This window comes from Pseudorca crassidens, chromosome 6 (assembly GCF_039906515.1).
Source record: "Pseudorca crassidens isolate mPseCra1 chromosome 6, mPseCra1.hap1, whole genome shotgun sequence".
In the NCBI taxonomy this organism is placed as follows: domain Eukaryota; kingdom Metazoa; phylum Chordata; class Mammalia; order Artiodactyla; family Delphinidae; genus Pseudorca; species Pseudorca crassidens.
The window spans coordinates 90,741,687-90,758,567 of NC_090301.1; positions in this window are offsets into that span (position 1 = coordinate 90,741,687).

The window sequence follows — 16,881 nt, forward strand, 5'->3', positions numbered from 1 at the left end:
ATGGTATATCTTTCCATCTGTTGGCATCATCTTTAATTTCTTTCATCAGTGTCTTATAGTTTTCTGCATACAGGTCTCTTTTCTCCCTTGGTAGGTTTATTCCTAGGTATTTTATTCTTTTTGTTACAATGGTAAATGGGACTGTTTCCTTAATTTCTGTTTCAGATTTTTCATCATTAGTGTATAGGAATGCCAGAGATTTCTGTGCATTAATTCCGTATCCTGCAACTTTACCAAATTCATTGATTATCTCTAGTAGTTTTCTAGTGGCATCTTTAGGATTCTCTATGTATAGTATCATGTCACCTGCAAACAGTGACAGTTTTATTTCTTCTTTTAAATTTGTATTCCTTTAATTTCTTTTTCTTCTCTGATTGCCATGGCTAGGACTTCCAAAACTATGTTGAATAAGAGTGGTGAGAGTGGACGTCCTTGTCTTGTTCCTGATCTTAGAGGAAATGCTTTCAGTTTTTCACCATTGAGAGTGATGTTTGCTGTGGGTTTCTCTTATATGGCCTTTATTATGATGAGGTAGGCTCCCTCTATGCCCACTTTCTGGAGAGTTTTTATCATAAATCTGTGTTGAATTTTGTCAAAAGATTTTTCTGCATCTATTGAGGTGATTATGTGGTTTTTCTTCTTCAACTTGTTAATATGGTGTATCACATTGTTTGATTTGCATACATTGAAGAATTCTTGCATCCCTGGGATAAATCCCACTTGATCATGCTGTATGGTCCTTTTAGTGTGTTGTTGGATTCTGTTTGCTAGCATTTTGTTGAGGATCTTTGCATCTATATTCATCAGTGATATTGGTATGTCATTTTCTCTTTTTGTAATACCTGTGTCTGGCTTTGGTATCAGGGTGGTGGTGGCCTCATAGAATGAGTTTGGGAGTGTTCCTTCCTCTGCAATTTTTTGGAAGAATTTGAGAAGGATGGGTGTTAACTCTTCTCTAAATGTTTGATAGAATTCACCTGTGAAGCCATCTGGTCCTTGACTTTTGTTTGTTGGAAGATTTTTAATCACAGTTTCAATTTCATTACTTGTGATTGGTCTGTTCATATTTTCTGTTTCTTCCTGGTTCAGTCTTGGAAGGTTATACCGTTCTAAGAATTTGTCCACTTCTTCCAGGTTCTGCATTTTATTGGCATAGAGTTGGTTGTAGTAGCCTCTTAGGATGCTTTGTATTTCTGCGGTGTCTGTTGTAATTTCTCCTTTTTCATTTCTAATTTTATTGATTTGAGTCCTCTCCCTCTTTTTCCTGATGAGTCTGGCTAATGGTTTATCAATTTTGTTTAGCTTCTCAAAGAACCACCTTTTAGTTTTATTGATCTTTGCTATTGTTTTCTTTGTTTCTATTTCATTTATTTCTGCTTTGATCTTTATGATTTCTTTCCTTCTGCTAACTTTGGGTTTTGTTTGTTTTTCTTTCTCTAGTTCCTTTAGGTATAAGGTTGGATTGTTTACTTGAGATTTTTCTTGTTTCTTGAGGTAGGCTTGTATAGCTATAAACTTCGCTCTTAGAACTGCATTTGCTGTATCCCATAGGTTTTGCATCGTCATGTTTTCATTGTCATTTGTCTCTAGGTATTTTTTCATTTCCTCTTTGATTTCTTCAGTGACCTCTTGGTTATTTAGTAAAGTATTGTTTAGCCTCCATGTGTTTCTGTTTTTTACGGTTTTTTCCCCTGTAATTGATTTCTAATCTCAATAGCATTGTGGTCAGAAAAGATGCTTGGTATGATTTCAATTTTCTTAAATTTACTGAGGCTTGATTTATGACCCAGAGTGTGGTCTATCATGGAGAATGTTCCGTGCGCACTTGAGAAAAACGTGTAATCTGCTGTTTTTGGATGGAATGTCCTATAAATATCAACTAAATCTATCTGGTCTATTGTGCCATTTAAAGCATGTGTTTCCTTATTAATTTTCTGTTTGGATAATCTGTCCATTGGTGTAAGTGAGGTGTTAAAGTCCCCCACTATTTTTGTGTTCTGTCGATTTCCTGTTTTATAGCTCTAAGCATTTGCTTATGTATTGAGGTGCTCCTATGTTGGGTGCATATATACTTATAATTGCTATATTTTCTTCTTGGATTGATCCCTTGATCATTATGTAATGTCCTTCCTTGTCTCTTGTAACATTCTTTATTTTAAAGTCTATTTTATCTGATATGAGTATTGCTACTCGAGCTTTCTTGTGATATCCATTTTCATGGAATATCTTTTTCCATCCCCTCGCTTTCAGTCTGTATGTGTCCCTAGGTCTGAAGTGGGTCTCTTGTTGACAGCATATATATGGGTCTTTTTGTATCCATTCAGCAAGCTTGTGTCTTTTGGTTGGAGCATTTAATCCATTCACATTTAAGGTAATTTTCGATATGTATGTTCCTGTTACCATTTTCTTAATTGTTTTCGGTTTGCTTTTGGAGGTCCTTTTCTTCTCTTGTGTTTCCCACTTACAGAAGTTCCTTTAGCATTTGTTGTAGAGCTGGTTTGGTGGTGCTGAATTCTCTTAGCTTTTGCTTGTCTCTAAAGATTTTGATTTCTCGATCGAATCTGAATGAAATCCTTGCTGGGTAGAGTAATCTTAGTTTTAGTTTCTTCCCTTTCATCACTTTAAGTATATAATGCCACTCCCTTCTGGCTTGTAGCGTTTCTGCTGAGAAATCAGCTGTTAACCTTATGGGAGTTTCCTTGTATATTATTTGTCGTTTTTCCCTTGCTGCTTTCAATAATTTTTCTTTGTCTTTAAATTTTGCCAATTTGGTTACTATGTGTCTTGGCGTGTTTCTTCTTGGGTTTATCTCTGCTCTTCCTGGACTTGGGTGGCTATTTCCTTTCCCATGTTAGGGAAGTTTTCAACTATAATCTCTTCCAATATTTTCTCAGGTCCTTTTTCTCTGTCCTCTCCTTCTGGGACCCCTATAATGCGAATGTTGTTGTGTTTAATGTTGTCCTGGAGGTCTCTTGGGCTGTCTTCATTTCTTTTCATTCTTTTGTCTTTATTCTGTTCCGCAGCAGCGAATTCCACCATTCTGTCTTCCAGGTCACTTCTCCGTCCTTCTGCCTCAGTTATTCTGCTATTGATTCCTTCAAGTGTATTTTTCATTTCAGTTATTGTATTGTTCATCTCTGTTTGTTTGTTCTTTAATTCTTCTAGATCTTTGTGAAACATGTCTTGCATCTTCTCGATCTTTGCCTCCATTCTTTTTCCGAGGTCCTGAATCATCTTCAGTATCATTATTCTGAATTCTCTTTCTGGAAGGTTGCTTACTTCCACTTCATTTAGTTGTTTCTCTGGGGATTTATCTTGTTTCTTCATCTGGTACATAGTCCTCTGCCTTTTCATCTTGTCTCTTTTTCTGTGAATGTGGTTTTTGTTCCACAGGCTGCAGGCTTGTAGTTCTTCTTGCTTCTGCTGTCTGCTCTGTGGTGGATGAGGCTATCTAAGAGGCTTGTGCAAGTTTCCTGATGGGAAGGACTCTGCATGTCTCTTTTGGAATTATGGTTTTCTCAGGATATATGCCCAGTAGTGGGATTGCTGCATCATATGGTAATTGTATTTTAGTTTTTTAAGGAAACTCCATACGGTTTTCCATAGTGGCTGTATCAATTTACATTCCCACCAACAGTGCAGGAGGGTTCCCTTTTCTCCACACCCTCTTCAGCATTTATTGTTTGTAGATTGTTTTGATAATGGTCATTCTGACCAGAGTGAGGTGATACCTCATTGTAGTTTTGATTTGCATTTCTCTGATAATTAGTGATGTTGAGCATCTTTTCATGTGCCTCTTAGTCATCTGTATGTCTTCCTTGGTGAAATGTTTATTTAGGTCTTCTGCCTTTTTCTAATTGGATTCTTTGTGTTTTTGATATTGAGCTCTATTAGCTGTTTGTATGTTTTGGAGATTAATCCTTTGTCTGTTGTTTCATTTGCAAATATTTTCTCCCATTCTGAGGGTTGTCTTTTTGTCTTGTTTATGGTTTTCTTTGCTGTACAAAAGCTTTTAAGTTTCATTAGGTCCCATTTGTTTATTTTTGTTTTTATTTCTGTTACTCTAGGAGATGGGTCAAAAAAGGTGTTGCTGTGGTTTATGTCAAAGAGTGTTTTTCCCATGTTTTCCTCTAAGAGTTTTATAGTGTCTGGTCTTACATTTAGTTTTTTAATCCATTTGGAGTTTATTTTTATGTATGGTGTTAGGTAGTGTTCTAATTTCATTCTTTTACATGTAGCTGTCCAGTTTTCCCAACACCAGTTATTGAAGAGGTCGTCTTTTCTCCATTGTGTGTTCTTGCCTCCTTTGTCGTAAATTAGGTGACCATATGTGCATGAGTTTATCTCTGGGCATTCTATCCTGTACCATTGATCTATATTTCTTGATTACTGTAGCCTTGTGGTATAGTTTGAAGTCAGGGAGCCTTATTCCTCCAAGTCCTTTTTTTTTTCTCAAGGTTGCTTTGCCTTTTCAGGGTCTTTTGTGTTTCCACTAGAATTGTAAAATTTTTTGTTCTAATTCTGTGAAGTATGCCATTGGTAGTTTGATAGGGATTGCATTGAATCTGTGGATTGCGTTGGGTAGTATAGTCGTTTACACAATAGTGATTCTTCCAATCCAAGAACATGGTATATTTCTCCATCTGTTTATGTCTTCTTTGATTTCTTTCATCAGTGTTTTATACTTTTCTGAGTACAAGTCTTTCGCCTCCTTAGGCAGATTTATTCCTAGGTATTTTATTCTTTCTGTTGCAGTGGTAAATGGAAGTGTTTTCTTAATTTCTCTTCCTGATCTTTCGTTGTTAGTGTATAGGAATTCCAGAGATTTCTGTGCATTGATTTTGTATCCTGCCACCTTACCAAATTCATTGATTACGTCTCGTAATTTTCTGGTGGCATCTTTAGGATTTTCTCTGTATTGTATCGTGTCATCTGGAAACAGTGACAGTTTTACTTCTTCTTTTCCAATTTGTATTCCTTTTATTTCTTTTTCTTTTCTGATTGCCATGGCTAGGACTTCCAAAACTATGTTGAATGATAGTGGTGAGAGTGGACATCCTTGTCCTGTTCCTGATCTTAGTGGAAATGCTTTCAGTTTTTCACCACTGAATATGATGCTTGCTGTGGGTTTGTATATGGCCTTTATTATGTTGATGTAGGTTCCCTCTATGCCTATTTTCTAGGGAGTTTTTATCATAAATGTATGTTGAATTTTGTCAAAAGCTTTTTCTGCATCCATTGAGATGATCACGTGGTTTTTATTCCTTAATTTGTTAATGTTGTGTATCACATTGATTGATTTGCATACACTGAAGATTCCTTGCATCCCTGGGATAAATCCCACTTGATCATGGTGTATGATCCTTTTTATGTATTGTTGGTTCTGTTTGCTAGTATTTTGTTCAGGATTTTTGCATCTATGTTCATCAGTGATATTGGTGTATAATTTTCTCTTTTTGTGATATCTTTTTCTAGTTTGGGTACCAGGGTGATGGTGGCCTCATAGAATGAATTTGGGAATGATTCTCCTTCTGCAATTTTTTGGAAGAGTTTGAGAAAGATAGGTGTTAGCTCTTCTCTACATGTTTTATAGAATTTGCCTGTGAAGCCATCTTGTTCTGGACTTTTGTTTGTTGGAAGATTTTTAGTTACGGTTTCAATTTCATTACTTGCTGTAGGTCTGTTTTTATTTTCTAATTCTTCCTGGTTCAGTATAGGAAAATGTTATGTTTCCAAGAATTTGTCTGTTTCTTCATGGTTGTCCATTTTATTGGCATATAGTTGTTTGTAGTAGTCTCTTATAATCCTTTGTTTCTGTGGTGTCGGTTGTGACTTCTCCTTTTTCATTTCTGATTTTATTGATTTGCGTCCTCTCCTTTTGTTCTTTATTAGTCTGCTAAGGATTTATCAATTTTGTTTATCTTCTTAAAGAACCAGCTTTTAGTTTTATTTCTTTGCTATTGTTTTCTTTGTTTCTATTTCATTTATTTCTGCTCTGATTTTTATGATTTCTGTCCTTCCACTGATGCTGGGTTTTCTTTGTTCATCTCTCTCTAGTTGTTTTTAAGTGTCAGGTTAGATTGTTTATTTGAGATTTTTCTTGTTTCTTGAGGTGAGATTGAATTGCTATAAACTTCCCTCTTAGAACTGCGTTTGGTGCGTCCCATAGGTTTTGGGTCGTCATGTTTTCGTTGTCATTTGTTTCTATGTATTTTAAAATTTCTTCTTTGATTTCTTCAGTGATCTCTTCTTTATTTAGTAGTGGACTGTTTAGCTTCCATGTATTTGTGTTTTTTACAGTTTTTTCCCTATAATTGATTTCCAGTCTCATAGCGTGTGGTCATAAAAGATGCTTGATACGATTTCAGTTTTCTTAAATTTTCCAAAGCTTGATTTGTGACCCAAGGTATGATCTATCCTGGAGAATGTTCCATGTGCACTTGAGAAGAAAGTGTATTCTGCCACACTTTTGCGTGTAATGTCCTATAAATAACAGTTAAAGCCATCTGGTCTGTTGTGTCATATAAATATTGTGTCTCCTTATTAATTTTTGGTTTGGATGATCTATCCATTGGTGTAAGTGGGGTGTTAAAGTCCCCTACTATTATTGTGTTACTGTTGATTTCTCTTTCATAGCTGTTAGCATTTGCCTTATGTATTGAGGTGCTCCTGTTATGGGTGCATAAACACTTATAATTTTTATATCTTCTTGGATTGATCCTTTGATCGTTATGTAGTGTCCTTCTTTGTCTCTTGTAATAGTCTTTATTTGAAAGTCTATTTTATCTGATATGAGTATTGCTACTCCAGCTTCCTTTTGATTTCCATTTGCATCGAATATCTTTTTCCATCCCCTCACTTTCAGTCTGTATGCGTCCCTAGGTCTGAAATGGGTCTCTTGTAGACAGCATACATAGGGGTCTTGTTTTTGTGTCCATTCAGCCAGTCTATGTCTTTTGGTTGGGGTATTTAATCCATTTACATTCAAGGTTATTATCGATATGTATATTCCTATTACCATTTTCTTCATTGTTTTGGGTTTGTTTTTGTGGGACTTTTTCTTCTCTTGTGTTTCCAGCCTAGAGAACTTTCTTTAGCATTTGTTGTAAAGCTGGTTTGGTGGTGCTGAATTCTCTTAGCTTTTGCTTGTCTGAAAAGCTTTTGATTTCTTCATCGTATCTGAATGAGATCGTTGCTGGGTAGAGTAATCTTGGTTGTCGGTTTTTCTCTTTCATCACTTTAAGTATTTCCTGCCACTCCCTTCCGGCCTGCAGAGTTTCTGCTGAAAAATCAGCTGATAACCTTCTGGGGATTCCTTTGTATGTTATTTTTTGTTTTTCCCTTGCTGCTTTTAATATTTTTTCTCTGAATTTAATTTTTGTTAGTTTGATTAATATGTGTCTTGGTGTGTTTTTCCTAGGGTTTATCCTATATCGGACTCTCTATGCTTCCTGGACTTGGATGACAATTTCCTTTCCCATGTTAGGGAAGTTTTGGACTATAATCTCTTCAAATATTTTCTCAGTCCCTTTCTTTTTCTCTTCTTCCTCTGGCACCCCTATAATTCGAATGTTGGTGCATTTAATGTTGTCCCAGAGGTCTCTGAGATTGTCTTCAATTCTTTTCATTCTTTTTTTTATTCGGCTCCTCGGCAGTTGTTTCCACCATTCTGTCTTCCAGCTCACTTATTTGTTCTTCTGCCTCAGTTATGCTGTTATTGATTCTTTCTAGTGTATTTTTCATTTCAGTTATTGTGTTTGTCACATCTGTTTGTTCTTTAGTTCTTCTAGATCTTTGATAAACATTTCTTGTATTTTTCTCAATTCTTGCCTTCATTCTATCTCCAAGATTCAGGATCATCTTTACTATCATTACTCTGAATTCTTTTTCAGGTAGATTGCCTATTTCCTCTTCATTTATTTGGTCTTATAGGTTTTTACCTTACTCTTTCATCTGTGACATATTATTTTGCTGTCTCATTTTTTTTGTTTTTAAATCAGTGGGATTGTGTTCCTCTTTTACTGGTTGTTTGGCCTGGGGCTTCCAACACTGGAGTTTGTAGGCTGTTGGGTAGAGCTGGGTCTTGGTGCTGAGATGAGGACCTATGTGAGACCTCACTACGATGAATATTCCCTGGAGTTTGAGGTTCTCTGTTAGTCCAGTGGTTTCGACTTGGAGCTCCCACCACAGGAGCTTTAGCCCTACCCCAAGCTCATGAACCAAGATACTGCATGCCGCATGGGGTGGTGGTTCGCTTGGGCGTTCCTCCCCTCACCTTGGGCATCAGGGTCTCCCACCAGTGGCTGGCAGGTGCCATAGTTGTGGAGAGATGCTAACTCGGCATCTTCCCACACCGCCATCTTGACTCCGCCCTCTATTCTTCATCTTTAATTCCACTCCTCACCTCCCACATCCAGCCCAGCAGCAAGTCTTTTTTTTTTTTTAACATCTTTATTGGAGTATAATTGCTTTCAATGGTTTGTTAGTTTCTGCTTCATAACAAAGTGTATCAGCTATACATATACATATATCCCCATATCTCCTCCCTCTTCCATCTCCCTCCCACCCTACCTTATCCCACCCCTCTACATGGTCACAAAGCACTGAGCTGATCTCCCTGTGCTATGCAGCTGCTTCCCACTAGCTATCTATTTTACATTTGGTAGTATATGTAAGTCCATGCCACTTTCTCACTTTGTCCCAGCTTACCCTTCCCCCTCCCTGTGTCTTCAAGTCCATTCTCTATGTCTGTGTCTTTAGTCCGGTCCTGCCCCTAGGTTCTTCAGAACCTTTTTTTCTTTCTTTTTTTTTTAGATTCCATATATATGTGTTAGCATACAGTATTTGTTTTTCCCTTTCTCACTTACTTCCCTCTGTATGACAGACTCTAGGTCCATCCACCTCACTACAAATAACTCAATTTCGTTTATTTTTCTGGCTGAGTAATATTCCATTGTATATATGCGCCACATCTTCTTTATCCATTCATCTGTTAATGGACACTTAGGTTGCTTCCATGTCCTGGCTATTGTAAATAGAGCTGCAATGAACATTGTGGTACATGACTCTTTTCGAATTATGGTTTTCTCAGGGTATATGCTTGGTAGTGGGTTTGCTGGGTCGTATGGTAGTTCTATTTTTAGTTTTTTAAGGAAACTCCATACTATTCTCCATAATGGCTGTATCAATTTATATTCCCACCAACAGTGCAACAACAGTGCAGGAGAGTTCCCTTTTCTGCACACCTTTTCCAGCATTTATTGTTTGTAGATTTTTTGATGATGGCCATTCTGACTGGTGTGAGGTGAAACCTCACTATAGTTTTGAATTGCATTTCTCTAATGGTTAGTGATGTTGAGCATCCTTTCATGCATTTGTTGGCAATCTGTGTATCTTCTTTGGAGAAATGTCTATTTAGGTCTTCTGCCCATTTTTGGATTGGGTTGTTTGTTTTTTGATATTGAGTTGCATGAGCTGCTTGTAAATTAATCCTTTGTCAGTTGCTTCATTTGCAAATATTTTCTCCCATTCTGAGGGTTGTCTTTTGGTCTTGTTTATGGTTTCCTTTGCTGTGCAAAAGCTTTTAAGTTTCATTAGGTCCCATTTGTTTATTTTTGTTTTTATTTCCATTTCTCTAGGAGGTGGGTCAAAAAGGATCTTGCTGTGATTTATGTCATAGAGTGTTCTGCCTATGTTTTACTCTAAGAGTTTTATATTGTCTGACCTTACATTTAGGTCTTTAATCCATTTTGAGTTTATTTTTGTGTATGGTCTTAGGGAGTGCTCTAATTTCATTCTGTTATATGTAGCTGTCCAGTTTTCTCAGTATTGCTTCTTGAAGAGACTCTCTTTTCTCCATTGTATATTCTTGCCTCCTTTTTGAAAAATAAGCTGACCATATGTGTGTGAGCTCTGGGCTTTCTATCCTGTTCCATTTATCTATATTTCTGTTTTGTGCCAGTACCATACTGTTTTGTTTACTGTAGCCTTGTAGTATAGTCTGAAGTCCGGGAGCCTGATTCCTCCAGCTCCGTTTTTCTTCTCAAGATGCTTTGGCTATTCATTGTCTTTTGTGTTTCCATGCAAATTGTGAAATTTTTGGTTCTAGTTCTGTGAAAAATGCCATTGGTAGTTTGATAGGGATTACCCTGAATCTGTAGGTTGCTTTGGGTAGTATAGTTATTTTCACAATGTTGATTCTTCCAATCCAAGAACATGGTATATCTCTCCTTCTGTTTGTATCATGTTTAATTTCTTTCATCAGTGTCTTATAGTTTTCTCAAATCAATAGAGTTAGAAATGAAAAAGGAGAAGTAACAACTGACACTGCAATAATACAAAGGATCAGGAAAGATTACTACAAGCAACTATATGCCAATAAAATGGACAACTTGGAAGAAATGGACAAATTCTTAGAAAAGCACAACCTTCCAATACTGAACCAGGAAGAAATAGAAAATATAAACAGACCAATAACAAGTACTGAAATTGAGACTGTGATTAAAAATCTTCCAGCAGGTCTTTTTTTTACAAACTCCAAATGCGGCTGGAATCTATATAATTCCCTCCAACACCACTGCATCACCCAAAGAAAAACAACACAGTAGGGACTTCTCTCGTGGCTCAGTGATTAAGAATCTGCCTGCCAATGTGGGGGACATGGGTTTGAGCTCTGGTTTGGGAAGATCCCACATGCTGCAGAGCAACTAAGCCTGTGCGACACAACTACTGAACCTGCACTCTGGAGCCCGTGGCTACAATTACTGAAACCTGTGTACCTAGAGCCCATGCTCTGCAACAAGAGAGGCCACTGCCATAAGAAGCCCGCACACCATAACGAAGAGTATCCCCTGCTCACTAGAACTAGAGAAAGACCACAGCGTGCAGCAACCAAGACCCAATGCAGCCATAAATAAATAAATAAATTTATTAAACACACACACACACACACACACACACACACACACACACACACACAGTAGCTATTATCCCTCATATCTTTTCCTTTATCTCCACAGAATGAGCTACCTCTATGCACCATTTGTTTTTCCAAGGTTTACACTTCAATACACTCAGTAACAACACTCTATCCAATCCTTTCTTTCCTGTTTTGTAACCTTATTTTGGGGGAAATAATTGCATTAGAAACATCTCAAAATTTACCCTGAAATATCACATTTACACAAAGATTTGTTTCAAAAAGCATAAGAAACTATAAACATACGTGTACTACGATGGTCTTATACCCAATTTATGTATGCTTGATCTAATTTCTAATTCCTGTGGTTGCAAGTTTGTTATATTTAGAGTAAGCTATTCAGGCATATTTTATGGAAATTTGCCACAAAAATCTTTTGCTATCTGTTTCAGTATTTAACTTTTCAAGATTTGTTATCAAAATATATACTTCAGAAAATTTAATTTCAAACATTGGACTTAAACTGTATTGAACTTGTTTTGTTTGGACATAGTCTACTCTTCTTGTTATTATATTGGCATGTTACAATTAATGGCCTATTTGAAATTCCATTAAATGCTCTAGTGTTAGAGGTTCATAACTGCAGCATAAAAAATTTTCTCCAGACTGAAACTTGTTATACAAGTCTCAGCCTAGAACCAATTAAAAAAATTAGTCATTAAATAGCTTGTCTTTGAATGCAGACTTGTCATTTTCAATTCTTTGACTAAGCCGTTTAGACCGGTCTATACTCTTCTGTGCTGATGCTCTAAAAATTGTTTTTGAAGTGTTCATAGGAATAGTGATGAGACACATGAAGAAGACTATTTCTCAGTTTAGTCTGGGGAATGGAGTGGCTTCCCATGCCCTCTTCAATGTCCAGTGTCCTTCAGTCCAAGTGTCCTTCTGGCTCACGATTTCTATCATGTAGACCTTTATTCCTCTTCCAAGGTTGCCTGTCTATGCAGGATGGAGTGTGGAATCTTAGTCAGACGCTCAATGATTTCTCCTGTTTTCAGCCCCACATTAACCTTCCATGTGTAGGGGTACCTGGTCCCACAAATTTGAGTTTCCTTGGGGTTCTGCAATGAAAATCAGGTTGCTTCCTGCTTAGGCAGATGAAATAATACTGAAGAGCATCGTTACTTGAGTCCACATCTTGTGTGCCATTCGCTGTCTTTTTAATCTTAGATCAGTCACTCCAATTTGAGCCTCAGTCTCCTCATCTATAACAAAGGGATGGCAAACTGCAATAGGGTTTTTGTGAGAATCAAGTGAGTTAATGAGGATAAAGTTAAAAATGTAACAGAAGAATGGATTGGGCAAGACATGATAGATCACTGTAAAGACTTGGCTTTTACTCTGAGTGAAATGGAGAATCACTGCAAGGTTTTGAGTGGAGGAGTGAAATGATCAGATTTATTAAAAAAAAAATAGAGGCTTTTGCCATTAGAATTTTCTGGCAGATTGAATGTCTTACAGATTAAAAGGGAAGAGTTAACGTTGATTCAAAGGATTTTAGCCTGGGCAGTGATGGAGTTTCCATCAAGTGAGACAGGGAAAGATATGGGTGGATTGGGTTTGGAGTAAAGGGAGATCAGGAGTTGTGTTTTGGTTTTCTATTGGACATCTAGAAAAAGTGTTGGGGAGCGAGTTGTGGGCAGGAATTGTAAATTTGAGAGTCTTTGTATAGAGGCTGGGTTTAAAGCCATGAGAAGGGATTAGATCAACAATGCAGTGAGTATAAATAGAGTGCCAGGGACTGAGCCTCAGGACAGTCCACCAAGAGCTCAGGGTGAGGGAGAGAATTGGAGACTGAGAAGGGGTGCTCAGTAGAGTGTGAGGAATCCAAAGGAGTTGGTGTCCTGGAAGGCAAATGAAGAAAGTGGTTAGAGGAGAAGGGAGGATTAACCATGTTCAATGTGGTTGATAAGATTAGGACTGAGAATTGACTGTTGGATTTAAACAGTGAAGGTCCCTGGCAATGACAAGCGTAATTCTCAAGAGGATTTGGGGAAAAGTAAATGAAGTGGTTTTAAATGACAACAGAAGGAGAGGAATTGGAGACAGCAAGGTAGATAACTCTGTAAAGGAATTTTTCTGAAAAGCAAATAAAAGACGTGGGGTGGTAGCTTGCAAGTATTGGAGGCAAGAGCTGTATTATTATTATTTTTTTAAGAAAAGAGAAACAGTGGCTTATTTTTATGCTATGGGAATCAGCCTCCGTGCTCTAGAATGCTATAGTCTAATTCTAGATGCAGACTCTTTACATACAATAGCTAATAAATGAAATCTGTGCTCACAGCTGTGTTACCGTGTTTGTGAGAGAAAAGCATTTGTAAGCAGAAAGCATAATGGTTAAGTGCATATATAAAGTTTTCTAGTCAAAATGCCTAGCTTCAAGTTCCAACATACATGTACTATATAATATAGCAATTATATAACATATATATATATATATATATATATATGTAAAATTATTGCCTACTTAAGAGAGTTTTGGTGAGGATGCCTTCAATCCACTGGTATTTATTGAATGCCTGATATATTCTAGGCACCCTTCTAGGTGCTGTGGATATAAGCACTGAACAAAAAAGAGATAATAAATGCTCATGCTTTTTCGTAATGCCTGACACATAGAAAGTATTCAGTAAACATATGTGCTTCTCATTATTATCTTCATTAATATTATCATCATTGTTCTTATCAGCACCAATACCGACTAAGAAATATCTGGAGAGGAACCAAGGTCATGAAATACTTGGAAATATGGAATGCAATAAATGCTTGAAAGAACAGTGAAAATATAAAGAGAAAAGGGCACAGAAGGAATCCGTTTTTTGAAGATCAGAACTAGGAACAGAAGGTAGAAGGAGGGATATTATGGCTTGATATAAAAGTTTAGGAGATATAAATCTCCCAAATTCTATAGTATGGCTAACTGTGGGAGGGTGATTAGCTCTCACAGGTGCTATTCAGACAGCAGTCTCAGGAATGTTGTATTGGGTATTTCGGCTCGGCTGTGATATGTTAGGCTTGGGAGTTTCTAAGATCACTTATGGATCTAAAATGTAAGAATTCTATAAAAGTTCTATAGATGTAAATAATTTGTCCTGCTTGGAATTTTTTTTTTTTTTTTTTTTTTTTTTTTGCGGTACGCAGGCCTCTCACTGTTGTGGCTTCTCCCGTTGCGGAGCACAGGCTCCGGACGCGCAGGCTCAGCGGCCATGGCTCACGGGCCCAGCCGCTCCGCGGCATGTGGGATCTTCCCGGACTGGGGCACGAACCCGTGTCCCCTGCATCGGCAGGCGGACTCTCAACCACTGCGCCACCAGGGAAGCCCCCTGCTTGGAATTTTGACTCTTGTGTTCTTAAGTGAGTCATTTAAGCTCTTTGGGTGTTAGTTTTGGGTCTCATCTGTAAAAAGATGAGACCACTGACAATAACCTCTAATACCTTTTTAGCTCTAAAAACACTGAGACTAATGAATGAAAGCCATCTGAGAAACTTTTCCCACTTGTTTTCAGTGTTTTTTGGAGCTAGGAATGTGGAGAATTCTGGTCTATGCATGGTATATAATTCTATAAATCTTTTCTTTTTCCATTTGACTTTAAATATTAAAAAATACATGAATTATATTGGAAAGAAACTTTGTTTTGCAAACAAGCAGAGTTGGCTCAGTAAATAAAAACTTTATTTCAGAGAGAATAACGTGCAGTGTAGGTAAAATCACTTATTCTTGGCTCTGAAACCTAAGTTATGAACTGAACAAAATTGCAAACAATTATTGCTGTGAGAAACAGCTCCTGTTTGTAGATCTTAGGATGTTGACTCTGATCTGCACTGAGGGCTGGTTCTGTGGTGCCTGGGAGAAATATTGAGAAGAAGACAACCTTTCCTAGCATTTGTAGTTCTTTCCTTTTACATCTTTTTTTTTCCTACAGTGCTCCATCTTTCTTCCTCTTTCCTTATTTTCCTGTGCCTTTTTTTTTTTCCTTTCTATATCAGCAGTTATTTGAGTGTCTGTTATATGCTCAGCATAACTGATGTAGGATGGAGGCAAGGGAGTACAAGGAAGTGTAAGACTTTGCCCCTCATTTTCAGGCATTTGTAGATTATTTAAGGAAGGAAGGAAGAAAGGAAAATACAATAAACTAAGCTCTTACAATGACCTTGCATAGTATTAAGTGCTGAGAAGACAAAGATTCATGCTTTCAAATGGTGTATAGTCTGGTGTTTGACAGACATTACTCATTTAATCCCCTCAACACCCCTTTGAGATACTTAGCCTATCCTCATTTTGCATATCAGAAGTTAAGAAATTTGTCTGTGTGTTTGAATCTAAAGCTGTATTTCTTATTCCTACATTGTGCTGCCTTGTAGGAACAACAGAATATAATTGGACCAGGCACTGTGGAGTGGAGTCGGCTGTATTTATAACAGGCATCTGAGGAAAGGAAAAGATATTACAGGTTGTTGGAAAGATGATGAAGACTTTATGTAGAGGTGGGGACTTGAGTCATTTTCCCCATTCATTTTTTTTTTTTGATGTGGACCATTTTTAAAGTCTTTATTGAATTTGTTACAATATTGCTTCTATTTTATGTTTTTAGGTTTTTTGACCACGAAGCATGTGGGATCTTAACTCCCCAGCCAGGGATCGAACCACACCGCCTGCACTGGAAGGTGAAGTTCCAACCACCGTACCGCCAGGGAAGTCCCACCCATTCATTCTTTAATGAAATATTTATTAGGGACTTTATTGCCAATCATAGTGTCACACAGTGTGTGACACACAAATTTTAAAAAAGGTTGATGACTACAGACAAAATTATAACCAAAATTTTGTGTAATATGTTACATAGGGCACAAAAACCATATTTCATAATATCGAATATTTTTATTTTCCCAAGTTCAACTGACTTAAGTTAATTTCAATTTTTTGAATGAAGAGAACCTCTAAGATCTTACAAAAAGTCAACCAAGATTCCTGCTTTATATTTGGTTTTCATTTAAAATGAACATTTAACGCAATGTTCCCCAAATTTAGTCGGAGTGAAGTAATCACTTGGGGTACTTCTTAAACTTAGGGATTCCAGAAAAATCTGGAAATCCATATTTTTAACAATGGCCGCAGTTTATTTTTATCATCAGCAAGTTTGGGAATCACTAATTTAGCCCAAAGCCACTTGAAATTTAACCTTTGATTTCTTGATAATCAACTCAGACTTGCACAGTCCAAGTTGGTTTGACACACACCTGCAGATGTTTGTCAGATCAGTGGGCCAGATGGACTTGAAATTGGCCTTAAGTTTTGATGGGAAAAAAGCATTCCAAACCAGAGTTAGGTGAACAGAATTTGAGGTAATTAATTTTTTTTTTTTTTTTTTTTGGTTACGCGGGCCTCTCACTGTTGTGGCCTCTCCCGTTGCCGAGCACAGGCTCTGGACGCGCAGGCTCAGTGGCCATGGCTCACGGGCCCAGCTGCTCCGTGGCATGTGGGATCTTCCCGGACCGGGGCACGAACCCGTGTCCCCTGCATCGGCAGGCGGACTCTCAACCACTGCGCCACCAGGGAAGCCCGAGGTAATTAATTTTTAACGTATTAATGAAGGGAAAAAATACCCTCAAATCAGTGCCATTTCAAAATTCCTAAGATTAAGCTTTTGAGGGAAGAGAATCAGATGGTGTAGGTAAAAAGATGGTGGCAGTATCATTCATTTTAGTTTTATACACAGATATTTGAAGCAAATCAATTATGATAGGAAAGACGGAATCTGGTTTTTAGGAAAAGATTATTGTTTTGTTTTTAGTTTTAACAGAGTTCAAGGTTGAATAGCAAGGGGTGACCAAGAATTTTAGTGACAAAGTTTTCAGATACTGGAGGAGGGATAGTAAGAAAAAGAATCTGTTTTACATGTAAA